Genomic DNA, 14,112 nt, shown 5'->3' with positions numbered 1-14,112 from the left:
GCCTGCCCGCAACTGTTTGGTGGAATGCAAATCTGTTACGTACAATAGTTACGTCAATTTCCCACAGTAGTTAATGTATTGAAGTCACTTTTATGTCAGGAAAAAATAAGTCTCCGAACTTTCCAGACGGACGATGTGGTCGCACACCATGCTACACAGAAGCGCCAAAGAAACTGGTATAGGCATGCTTATTCTAACGCAGAGATAAGTAAACAGGCAGAATATGGCACTGCGGTCGGCAACGCCTACGTAAGACAACAAGCCTATGGCGCATTTGTTAGATCGGTTACTGCTGCTACAATGATAGGTTATCAAGATGTAAGTGAGTTTGAATGTGGTGTTGTAGTCGGCACACGAGCCACGAGAAACAGCATATCCGAGCTGTGGATGAACTGGGGGTTTTCCGATCGACCATTTCAAGAGTGTGCCGTGAAAATCAGGAATCCGGTAAAACGTCAAATCTCCGACATCGCTGCGGGTGGAAATAGATCTTGTAAGAACGGGACCAATGACGACTGAAGAGAATCGTTCAACGTGACAGAAGTGCTATCCGCAAATCTTCCGCAAATGTCTGCAGATTTCAGCGCTGGGCCATCAACAAGTGTCAGCGTGCAAACCATTCAACGATACATAATCGATATAGGTTTTCGGAGCAGAAGGCCCACTCGTCAACCCTTGATGACTGCACGACACAAAACTTTACGTATCGCCTAGGCCTGTCAGCACCGACATCCGACTGGTGATGAGAAGATACATGTGGCCTGATCGGCCGAGTCTCTTTTCAAATTGTATCGAGCGGATGGACGTGTAGGAGTATGGAGACAAGCTCATGAATCCATGGACCCTGCATGAATCCATAAATTTTTCAAGCCGGTGGCGGCTCTGTAAGGGTGCTGGGTGTATGCAGTTGGAGCGATATGCCACCCCCGATTCGTCTAGATACGACTCTGACAGTTGACGCGTATGTAAACGTCCTGTCTGACCATCTGTCCATTGTGCATTCCGATGGACTTGGGAAATTCCAGCAGGACAATGCGACACCCCACACGTCCAGAATTGCTGCAGAGTGGCTCCAAGAACACTCTTCTGAGTTTCAACACTTCCGCTAGCCACCAATCTCCCCAGACATTACTGAGCATGTCTGGGTTGCCTTGAAACGTGCTGTTCAGAAGAGATCTCCACCCTTCGTACTCTTAAGGATTTATGAACATCCCGGCAGGATTCATGGTGTTCCCTGCAGTACTGCTTCAGGCAGACGTGTTGCGGCACTTCTGCGTGATCGCAGGGGCCTACACGATATGAGGCAGGTGCATCATTTTCTTTGACTTTTCAGTGTAGTTCAGTGCGGTGGCAGTAAATACACTGTTGCCTGGACTGCCGTAACTGGTGAGCACCGGTTGCAGATTCTCGAGCAAGTGCCATACAAATAGAGTTGTAGTAGCCGGAGGGTCATTTAGCATCATTTGAATCTATTTCCTGGAAAGTAGATTTTACGAGACTCGCCTCTTGTTAGACTAACTTTAACATCTTACCACTGTGCAACTCACCACAGGGTGAACGACGTTAAGCAGCTTTTAGTAGTAACAGGGTGTTCTGCATCGTCTTTTGCGAAGATTATATGTGAATAATGCAGAAGAACACGACAGTGACATACAGAGCAATCTCTTTTCCTCCTGGTGTAAGAATCATTTCCTACATCGCCCTTGTGGCCGTACATCTCTAACGTTTATTGAGGTAGCATTCAGCCGTGCAGAACAGACTTTCGCCATTCCTACAAAGAAAAGTTTGGTCTTTCAACCAAATACTACAATACCTTAGTATTATTACTCAATTAATACTGCTCGTACCTCGATGATACTGTTATAAAATTCGTTCAAAATTTGTTTCAAACTGGACTTCTCAGGATGGTTTCATGCGGTCGGCCGCATTTATCAATCCCATGGCATATTCAGCTCATGACCACCGCCATGTTCGACGTCAGCGTACAATTGTCACTCACAGACGGCAAGTGGTAGCACTAGCAGAGGAGGGTATTATAAAGCGTGTCGAGGGAACGCGCAACAGTCGCTGTCCAAGTGTAGAAATTGAGCGATTAGTCTGACGTGCAAAGCAAATTGATTATTGTCTTCCGGGGCGATGGTGAAAGCATTTCCGTAATGGCTAAGTTTCTAAACTCTTCTCATGCCTCCTTCGTTACACAGTATCCGAAACCGAAGTAGAGGCAACTGTCGTGCACTATGGGTAATACACTACTGGCCATTAAAATTGCTACACCACGAAGATGACGTGCTACAGACGCGAAATTTAACCGACAGGAAGAAGATGCTGTGATGTGCAAATGATTAGCTTTTCAGAGCATTCACACAAGGTGTGACACCTACAACGTGCTGACATGAGGAAAGTTTCCAACCGATTTCTCATAACAAACAGCAGTTGACCAAACGTTGCCTAGGGAAGCGTTCTTGTGATGCCTCGTGTAAGGAGGAGAAATGCGTACCATCACGTTTCCGACGTTGATAAAGGTCGGATTGTAGCCTATCGCGATTGCGGTTTATCATATTGCGACATTGCTGCTCGCGTTGGTCGAGATCCAATGACTGTTAGCAGAATATAGAATCGGTGGGTTCAGGAGGGTAATACGGAACGCCGTGCTGGATCCCAACGGCGTCGTATCACTAGTAGTCGAGATGACAGGCATCTTATCCGCATGGCTGTAACGGATCGTGCAGCCACGTCTCGATCCCTCAGTTAACAGATGGGGACGTTTGCAAGACAACAACCATCTGCACGAACAGTTCGACGACGTTTACAGCAGCATGGCTCCGGTTACCCTTGACGCTGCATCAGAGACAGGAGCGCCAACGATGGTGTACTCAACGACGAACCTGGTGCACGAATGGCAAAACGTCTTTTTTTCGGATGAATACAGGTTCTGTTTACAGCATCATGATGGTCGCATCCGTGTTTGGCGACAACGTGGTGAACGCACATTGGAAGCGTGTGTTCGTCATCGCCATACTGGCGTATCACCCGGCGTGATGGTATGGGGTGCCATCGGTTACACGTCTCGGTCACCTCTTGTTCGCGTGGACAGCACTTTGAACAGTAGACGTTACATTTCAGATGTGTTACGACCTGTGGCTCTACCCTTCATTCGCTCCCTGCGAAATCCTACATTTCAGCAGAATAATGCACGACTGCATGTTGCAGGCCCTGTACAGGCCTTTCTCGGTAAAGGAAGTGTTCGACTGCTGCCCTGGCCAGCACATTCTCCAGATCTCTCACCAACTGCAAACGTCTGGTCAATGGTGGCCGAGCAACTGGCTCGTCACAATACGCCAGTCACTACTCTTGATGAACTGTGGTATCGTGTTTAAGCTGCATGGGCATTTATAACTGTACACGGCATCCAAGCTCTGTTTGACTCAATGCCCAGGTGTATCAAGGCCGTTATTACGGCCAGAGGTGGTTGTTCTGGGTACTGATTTCTCAGAATCTATGCACCCAAATTGCGTGAAAATGTAACCACATGTCAGCTCTAGTATAATAAATTTGTCCAATGAATACCCGTTTACCATCTGCATTTATTATTGGTGTAGCAGTTTTCATGGCCAGTAGTGTAGATGTGTGCGAGCGAATAGACGTACATGTGTTGAGCAACTGCCCGGATAAACCATAGGTGTCCCTTCATCGAACGTTGCTGCATACGGGTCTTGGTAGCAGGTGCCTGATGCGACGAAGGCTGAAATTTGAACGCCAGTACCGCAATTGATTGTCCACTGAACGGCGATAGGTAGCGTTTCCGGATGAATTACGTCATATGCTCCATCGGGCACATCATTCTGGAAAGAACAATGGATCTACAGAATTATGCTTCTATCCTTGGGGATCACGTCCGTCTCTAAATGTAGTTTCTTTCCCCTCGGCACAGTAGTGTCCGCCAAGAGGACACAGGAACGTATCTCACAGCTCACTGTGTACGTGCTTGGTTCGAAGAGTACCAGGATGAGTTCACAGTACAGCCCTGGCCACAAAGCTCCTCGGATATCAAGACAAACTATAATCTGTGGGACCACCTCAGTCGGGCTGTTCGCGCCATGGATCCTCAGCCGGAAGAGCTAGCGCGGTTGACTGTGGCAGTGGATTGGGAGTCTCCACATTCTTGTTGGTACCTTCCAGAAAATCAGTCTCTTCCGACTGTGATTCATCGCTGGTAATGCATTAGCTGCACATCTCTCTTCCACCGTTGTTTATACTTAGTGGCGTATTTTACCCTTTAAACTTCGAATACCTTGAACGTGGTTTTAGACTGCTTGGACAGACTGATAGTTAGGGCCTGACAAATTATAAAATAGGATACCTTTCAGCATACTACCGCACAGCTACTCTAACGGCTTAGCAGTAGTCACTACATACGCCAACCATGTCGCCTTTTTTGACTATCGTGTATATTGCGAAAATCTGAATAGCATCACGACTTGCGTAAACGCTACAATAGCCGAGCACAGTCTGATGGGCTTCCACCAGACAGAAAGACACAGGAGTCGTAATTGACTTAGGTGTTTAGCTACATTTAGTACAGTTCGGCAGTCGTTGGTAGATTTTCGTTTCCTGGCAGCGAATCAGTGATTTGTGGAGCTGTGATCTGTTTGCCATTTGATCAAGTTCCACAGGTGGTATGTTGCTCGAATCTTCTCGGAATAGCACTTTCAGTATCACATGGAAAAATATAAAGGACATTCAAATCAAAACCGAACACCCGCCAATATTGGACCATGGACTGGCTGCATTCACCATACGCCTTAAAACATTTATCACACTTGAAGACGAGACGATCAGCTCCCGTTTCGTAGAAAGCGACTGGCTTGCACTTCCTCGTCCGACTGAAACTGACTTCGATGCAGGTTTTTCTTTATGTTCCTCGACGTTTAGACTTGATGGTGCGTCTGTGAAGTGACTTCATTGCGCTACTTATTGACTGTGGCTCCACATGCCAGAAACTCGACGATCAGAGGGCCCATGCAGTCGAAGAGGTAGGTCATAAGACCTCACTGGAACTTGTGTGAATAGCTTTGGATGTCTTTGGCGGAGAAGATGTGGGATATTTCCGCTTTGGGTTTTCCTTTTATCCTCGGGCTGTGCGAACGCTGTCGGAGGGAACCATCCTGCTACACGACAATACCCCCTACTTCCTCCATGAAGCCGGGAATTTTTCACCCTGTGATTCTTAAATCTTTGGCTACCGGAAGGAAAACATGAGTGGACGTCGGTTTCCGCCAACGAGGAAGTGTAATACTGTGTGTGGTTGTGGATCGGTCAGCGGCCGATCGCGTTCTACGAAACAGGAATTGATCGTTCTTGCTTCCCAGGGGAGTAAATGTCTTAACGCGCTGTGGCGGGAACTCGAGTTTCATTTGACTACCCGTCATATATAGATCCAATGAAAAACCGTGTTAAGTACCACCGAAAAATCGAAGAGCTCATTTGTCATTTTCGGTTAGATTAAACACAGAATTGAAGATAAGCTTATTTTTTTAGTGTTAAATATGGTGTAGTTATAACAGTGGCAATGCTCTTACAGGAATTATAATTTTGGAATTTAAAGTGCGGTATGGTTACAACAATGGGAAATGTTCATATAGGAGGTCATGTCTTCTCAGGTTAACCAAAATAAGTTTGCTCCTTATAGTTTGATACTGGGTCCTACCTCCGAGTGTCACTCATATCCAATGGTAAAACACATGCCGAATTGCTGGATTCACTAGATCAAGACTGGAACGCAGGTTCTATCAGTTAAAACACGTGTTAATCGCTGATGCGTCTCACCTCACACAGAGTCGTTTCCTAGATGTCGTCCTGTCAGCCACAATTGTCTTCCCCGCAAATAATTTCAAGAAAATTCCAGGATTGTTCAGGGAACTACATTGCACTCGGTAGTTTCAGTTTTACAACAAATATGATAGTAGTGACTCCCCCTTACCTATGTCTCACGCTGTACTGAAAATTCCAGTGCCGCAATTGTGCCAGCTTTAACGTCTAAAATCGTATGAATTAGGCACATAGCGAGACAACTACTACAGAAGTAGTAGTGTGCAGCAATCCTCGTGGATCGTTAGAACATACCTCCACCTCTCCTTACATCTGTTAATCTTTCAGTTGGTATTTGGTTTCCATGTAAAATTGTACAAACCAACTCCATCGTAGCACTCAGTAACTACACTTTCAGGGTGATTACTCTCTCTTCCAACATCACTCCCAATCTCAACTGACCAAACCCAACTGAGTGACTTCTGATAGGGTATATGCTTTGCGTATGCTGTGAATATGTGTTTATAGACTATGTTAAACATGGACGCGCGTAACTGAGCATCAGTTTCATCAGCAGAGTCACCTCCTACTTAGGGCTTAGAAATGATGGCCTTATCCACATTTTGTTTACTTTTTGTTTGAAAATTTTATTTTGCCTGTAGATAAGCCCATTCCCTCGCATAGGTTTCTAAATACGCCTTAATACCCAATAGCGTCTAAATAAGCCATAATCCTCTCTTTCTATTCACGCAGAACTGCCATCACATCACTGAATGAAGTTTCAACTTCCCTGTAGATTCTCCCAATCAACTGAAGATTTACTCGCTTTAAATACTGGCTACAATTACATCTGATACTTCCTTTCTTTCGCTTGTGCCTTTTCCCGCAGTTAGGCAGGGTCGGCATGGTTAATGGGATTTAGCAATGTTAGTGGAAGGCGTGGCCGGATGCCCTTCCTGCCGCCACCCTGAACCCCCCGAGATGGAATTAGTGTACCCCAACTGTCTGCGACTAGTGTAATCCATGGAATAGTACGAAATGTTCAAATGTCTGTGAGCCGTGTAACTGAGACGGGATGTGGGGACAAGCCCGGTATTCACCAACAGGGATGTGGAAAACCACCTAAAAACCAAATCCAGGCTGGCCAGCACACCGGCCGTCGTCTTTAATCCGCCGGGCGGATTCGATCCGGGGCCAGTGCGCCTACCCAAGTCCAGGAAGCAGCGCATTAGCGCTTTCGGCTAACCTGGAGGGTTACAATTACATCAGATAAGAAAGGTACATATTTTAGTAAGTATTGGGGAGAAATCAATATTGCTAGGTGAGAGGTAGTCGTGTCTTTGCAAAATATCCCGAGGTATTGTTTAGGAATAGGAGCAAAAATTCAGCAATGTACAGTAGATATTCAAAATCGTAAAGAGACTGAGAATGAACAATACATTGATATGTCATTTTGTATACAAACGTCGAAGAGAAATCAATACATGAAATTATTAGTAATGTTGCAGCCAACGTTCGCAGTACGGAAATAAGTCCTAGATTATGAGAGATCATGATAAAAAAAGAAAATCGCATTTGAGATTTGGGGATTCAGAATGATGTTGAAACTTGGGTAGACTGATAAGACAAGGAATGACGAGGTTCTCCGCAGAATAGAGGAAGAAATGAATATTTGAAAAACATTCACAATAAGAAGGTTCGGGTAGCAGGACAAGTTTTCAGACAGCAGGAAATAATTTGTATGGAAATGGAGGAGTTTATTTTGAAATTGAAACAATTGAGCCCACGGTCACAATTATTTTAATTCTTATTGACCAGGTTTCGACACTTATAAGAGTGCCTTCATTAGAATTAAACAATTAAAATGGCCTATAACATTATCACAAATTTATAGGAAAAGACATTTTTATATGAAAAAAGTGTAAGTACTGGTGAACAATTAAATACAGGGGCAGTGCTTACATGTCACATATAAAATAATTAACAGGCCAGAAGGGATTAGTCACAAAATATATACAAAGGAAAGCGTGAAAGCGAGCCACTGTGGGCTGCTCGTACCTGTACAGCCACAGGTTTATTTTGAGTCATCAATCTTCTGACTAGTTCCAAGCGCCCGCTGCTAATCCCTCTCTCGTGCCAGACTCTTCGTTTCGAAGTAGCACCTAACTTCCTTAGTTATTTAGTGGCCAAGCTTTGTCTTCCACTACGGGTTTTCCCTTCTACGGCTCTGTCTAGTACCATGGAAGCTATTCCCTGATGTCTTAACACATGTCCTGTCATCCTGCCCCTTCTTTTTCGGAATGTTTCCCACACAGATCTTTCCTCGCCGATTCTGCGGAAAAGCACCTCATTTCTTGTCAGCATGGTTGTACAGTACCACATCTCGAACCCTTTTATGCTCTTTTTTTCTGCCTCAGTTTCTCTGGGGCCATTAATGTTATCAGCAAATCTGATGATTGATATATTTTCAGTCTGAATTTTAGTCCAATACCTGAACCTTTCCTTTACTGCTGTGACTGAATCTTCGAACAGTTGACTGGACACAGTGAGTGAAAGACTGCATCCGTGTGCTACATCGTTTTTGATTTGAACACGTCCTTCTTCGTCTTCCGTTCTTATTGTTCATTCACCATAAATACCTGTTTTTCCTTATGGCTCATACAATTTTTTCTGAGAATATCTGGCGTCTTGCACAGTTTGATCACCCTGTATATTATTTAAAAGAAATAAATAAATTGGAAAATCTTGGATTAATAAATTAAAAAGAAGAAGAAAAAAGAAAATAGATGCGAGAAATGACGAAACCAGAAGAAGGAATTTTGAAATGTTGAAACTAGCAACAAAGCAGTATTATACAACTTTGAAGGCATCAAGAAGCCAGATCGTAGGAGGCTAAAACAGTTTGATGCGATTAATAAACACTGAACGATTTAAATATTCAGTTAGAATGCACAAAATGTGTCTGAAACATTATGGTCTACGCAAAGCATTTTGTGAGGGTAAAGTACGCATAGTGCTAAACTTGGAATATGTGAAGCAGGAAATCTGATCAAAATTAAATGAAGGAGCATAGTACGAAGTGAAGTAATTAAAAAAATAGTGGATGATTAAATATACTGCTGAAAAAATGGAGATAAGTGTAGAATGTCTGCATAAGTTGTGGTTACGAAGATGTCACACAGGAGAGTGAAATAAAGGAATCGATCGCAGGAGTGAAAACAAAGAACGATGCTTTTTTTAATAGCTGATCGTGTAGAGCATTCTCCCTGAGAAGGTTTTTGAGTATCGTTTTTGAAACAACTAGGGATCATGGAGGTAGCGGCAATAATGTACTTCACTACTCTAGCAACTTGTACAATGATTGTCGCTATCGAGAACTTAAGCGCCAAAGGAGACGATATCCTTAGTAGTGCATTGCAAGAGTAGTAAACCCAGATAAAGGTTCAGTCTTGAAGAAAAAGTTGCTTCGATGGCAGTCCTACAACGACCGCCGCTTCAACAGTCAGAAGCCGCTAACGCATCGGGAATGCATCCGGGTGACGTCTTCGCCAACCTCATCTCTCGACAGGTGCACACACAGCGACATGCCGACAAAATGTAAGTACACGAATTGGACTGCCGCAACAAATCGCGAAGTGGCCCTGCGTATGTCTTGACCACAGACTGTATTTTAAAGGCCTGCTTTAAATTTCAGTCATCTGTGTAATGTTATTGAGAGAAGTTGTGTCACACTGGTCATGATAATCCAACCACCGGGCGTGGGCTGTAAGCTAGGCTACTCGGCTATGCCCTCGTTGCCATTCGAGTGAAGTCGATTTAGTGTCAGCACTATACCCCGTACGCACTAATCTTAGCAATACATCTCAAACGAAAACTGTGCAGCTCTCATCTACTTTGAAGGACTAAGCCAAAGCTGCTGGAGGAAAAAGACTTTACTCATTTATCGATTGAAGAACAAAACGGCACCCGCTACTCAGCAGCTCTTTCTATTTCTTCGCTTTTGCCTTCCTTCCATACTTCTTTTTGTGTCATTTCCGTACCTCCAGACACTCATTCTTATTCTTTGCTTTAATACCTGTTTAGGAAGCAGGATTGCATATTGGGTACAATTTTAATTGTGCCTACTTTGAGCTAAGAATTCAGAAAGTAACAACCTAAGAACACAAATGGAGAAACAACATGACCAACTGCATTATTATGTAAATATCATAGAATAGAAAAACAACTGCACTGTTATCAGTCCTGACGGCATATATTCACGGTGTGATAAACCCTAAATCAGTTCACTGTAATGTATCAGATCCGTATATGGAAATGCTATGTATATTTTGCTATCTTAATGCACTGTGCGCTGTCGTGATAATGAAATGTCATGTACATGTCGCTACCTTAGCGCACTGTGGGTTATTCCGGTAATCTCTGCTGTGCATATGGAGCGCTCATGGGAGGTATATGTTGACCTTTTTACTAACTATTTTACCATTGCTGAAATTGTACGAGATATATTATCACGACTGATATGAAATGAAGCACTTCCGTTCTGCTCTTGAATCTGAAAGGGACGATCTAATGTTATAATAAATTGCATATTTGATACTTGCGGCTTTCATTCGAGAGGGCAATAGAAACCTCCTTGGAGTTGAAATACCGGGTGATCAAAAAGTCAGTATACATTTGAAAACTTAATAAACCACAGAATAATATAGATAGAGAGGTAAAATTTGACAGACATGCTTGGAGTGACATGGGGATTTTTAGAACCAAAATGCAGGATGGCGCTCCACCCCATATTGGTAGACGCGTGAAAGATCTCTTGCGCGCATCGTTTGGTGACGATCGCGTGCTCAGCCGCCACTTTCTCCATGCTTGGCCTCCCAGGTCCCCAGACCTCAGTCCGTGCGATTATTGGCTTTGGGGTTACCTGAAGTCGCAGTGTATCGTGATCGACAGACATCTCTAGGGATGCTGAAAGACAACATCCGACGCCAATGCCTTACCATAACTCCGGACATGCTTTACAGTGCTGTTCACAACATTATTCCTCGACTACAGCTATTGATGAGGAATGATGTTGGACATATTGAGCATTTCCTGTAAAGAACATCATCTTTGCTTTGTCTTACTTTGTTACGCTAATTATTGCTATTATGATCAAATGAAGCGCCATCTGTCGGATATTTTTTGAACTTTTGAATTTTTTGGTTCTAATAAAACCCCATGTCATTCCAAGCATGTGTGTCAGTTCGTACCTGTCTATCTACATTATTCCGTGATTTATTCGGTTTTCAAATTTATACTGACTTTTTGATCACCTACTATTTAATTTGTTATTTTTGTAATACCTCAGTTCTTCGACGGTTCATCGAAATTTTTAAGGAAAGTTTCTCCGTAGTACGTAGTATTAGAATAGTTCCTAATTATGCTCTTGTGTGGTGCGTACTCTTTGGTAATGAACTATTCGTTCAAATGGCTCTGAGCACTATGGGACTTAACATCTGTGGTCACCAGTCCCCTAGAACTTAGAACTAACTAAACCTAACTAACCTAAGGACATCACACACATCCATGCCCGAGGCAGGATTCGAACCTGCGACCGTAGCAGTCGCGCGGTTCCAGACTGTAGCGCCTAGAACCGCTCGGCCACTCTGGCCGGCCGAACTGTTCGTTTTGGATTAACTATTAGTGACAGAACCTACACTTCCTTTGTACAGTTCCGGTAGCCATTGTTATTTCTATTTGAATGTACAGGTTCACAGTAAATTGCTTCACCACACAATACGAGACGGATGGAATATTGCACTAAACGCTCCGTTCGCGAAATAAGTTGCGGTTCACAAAAGCGACAAAATTCAAATGGCTCCGAGCACTATGCGACTCAACTTCTGAGGTCATCAGTCGCCTAGAACTTAGAACTAACTAAACCTAACTAACCTAAGGACATCACACACATTCATGCCCGAGGCAGGATTCGAACCTGCGACCGTAGCGGTCGCTTGGTTCCAGACTGTAGCGCCTAGAATCGCACGGCCACTCCGGTCGGCCACAAAAGGGACAGCTTAAATTCAAGTGTTAAGATTTCATACACATTCTGTCTCTAGGATGAAATGAGACAGTAATCTGAAATAAATATATTTCTCACACATTTCCGAACGGTACTATCAAGTAAGGTATTTATATAGTATTCGTTTCATTTGAATCCACCACAAGTTCCTAATAACCAATACGCTTCGACTTACCTTACAATGATCACCAAAAGCGTATAATGCGGCGTCTCCTGAAAGTACTTACGCTCACTGAACTTTTATAGGTGCATTTTGCAACCGGTTTGCAAATTATCAACTTGCGGAAGGTCATCAGTATTATTCTCACTGTCTTCTAATTATCAACTACAAGTTTCTGCAGCATTGCATCAAGGAAAGCAAAGGAAGCAGATATGAACTATGTCGCTAACCTGCAACTACCCATTTATCATAGTTTAATTTATGCACTGGGGAAATTCCGCTCAACGCTTCCGTAGTGTTCTCTAAGTGTTAGGTAACGCCGGGATCTCACCAAATGGTGAGCACCTCGCGAAGCTCAGTTTTCGTCGGTTCAGTACAGGTTTGATGAATCCCAGGTTCCTGAGCTGGGATCTGCAGATCTCCGCCTGACGTCTGTAAGCTCTGGGCATGCATCAGCGACAACCGTGCGGCAAGACAATCGAAAGTATTCTCTTACAGGAATCTTTTCCTAATTCTCTGATCACAGGTATGGTACAAACCCCGAAAATAAGAAACTCAACTAAAATCCTTGGGCTAGCAGGACAGAGCGGATACGTTTATATTTGTGGAAAGAGGACAGAATAAGTTACTGTCAGTTGCACTCAATATATAAACTTTATTTCTTAAAACACACACTCACACAAGCAAGAATCAAAAACTCTCAAGTTTTTAACGAAAGACCTCCTTAGATTTAATTTAGATCGGCTGAAGGCCACATCGACAATCCAAGGCACAAGGCCTAAGCAATGAATTGAGGTGCAGGAGTTCTTCTGGAGGTTTCACTTTTTTAGAATTCTTTTTATCTTCCATGTAAATAGGCTGGAAGCCTTAGCTTAAATTTTTCCCTTATAACTCGGATGAAGGCCTCACATTAATCAAGAATAGTGTTACAGATTGAGGCCGAGACAAAGATTTTCAATATTTGATCTAAATAGGGTGAAAACTCAGCTGAAGGCTGCATATCAACAAAACAATTTAACGGCTTAAGGCCTAGGAAGGAGAGCTTTCAATTTGAAAAGGCTGAAGGCCTTATCTTAAAATATTTCATGTAAAACTCAGCTGAAGGCCTCATAATAAAGACTATCAATCTTACGACTTAAGGCCAAGGCAAGGATTTCGAATATTTAATTTAAGCTGGGAAACTCGGCCGAAGGTCGCATACGGACTATAAAAAATTTCCTACGCCTTAAGGACTAGACAAATTTTTTCAACTTTTGATTTGAAAGGGCTGAAAATTCGACTGAACGCCACATACCAGCTTGAAACAAATTTACGTCTTAAGGCCTTGGCACAAGGAATTTTCAATTTTAATTTTGAAAAGCTGAAACTCGGCTGAAGGCCACACAGAATACTTAAGGCTAAAAAAGAAATCACTATGTAAAACACAGGGAGCAGTGTTCAGAAGGTTCCAAGGATCGGCCTGGGAAGGAAACACTAACGCACGTTTAGGTGAGACAGGCAGCCAGACTGACAACCTCTTAATCGGAAGGCAACCAAACCACAAGCCAGCCGATGAACGAACCAAGAAGATCAGTTCTGCTCCACCCGACCAGCAAAACGACAACGAGACGTCAACAGTACAACGTTCTGGATACTGGTGCCCAATCCAGCCAAGTCAGAATAAACGCCCAAAACTACCAACAGCACCTCAGCTGTCGAACTACACGCTGTGCTTAAGTAGCAACACGACGAGGAAAATACACTGCCAAAAACTACGTCAAGCACCAGGGCTGGCCACCGGAACGTCAACGGCCATAAGGCAGATGATACCGCTGATACACTTCATTAATGATGGAATGAATTAAATTAAGTTGAACACGACACAGGAAGACGGCCGCAATTCTAACCGACTTCAATGCACACACGTTGTTGCTCGCGAGAATTTCCCAGAAAGTGACAGCTAGGATCAAACGAAGAGATGTGCTAGCAGTTGAGGCTTGATAGTAGGTTAAGTGAGCACTCAACTTTAGTATTCCTCGCAAGAAGCGCCTCACAACTCGAACCGCTATAATATAATAAAATAATGGAATATATGATATAAAAT

At 43.5% G+C, this 14,112-nt stretch overlaps 1 protein-coding gene across 1 annotated transcript in view; it reads right to left on the bottom strand.

The window, feature by feature from the left end:
- The window catches only part of LOC124788222 (protein yellow-like), a 48,202-nt gene extending 36,124 nt beyond the window's left edge, over positions 1–12,078 (bottom strand). The window contains exon 1 of the mRNA XM_047255403.1: positions 12,045–12,078. The gene's annotated coding sequence lies outside the window, so the exon portion shown is untranslated. The remainder of the gene's footprint in view (positions 1–12,044) is intronic.
- Positions 12,079–14,112: the final 2,034 nt, after the last annotated feature.

This window comes from Schistocerca piceifrons, chromosome 3, assembly GCF_021461385.2.
Source record: "Schistocerca piceifrons isolate TAMUIC-IGC-003096 chromosome 3, iqSchPice1.1, whole genome shotgun sequence".
Taxonomy (NCBI): Eukaryota; Metazoa; Arthropoda; class Insecta; order Orthoptera; family Acrididae; genus Schistocerca; species Schistocerca piceifrons.
Note: the sequence above shows the minus strand (reverse complement) of the source record. Positions and strands in the feature narration are given on the sequence as shown.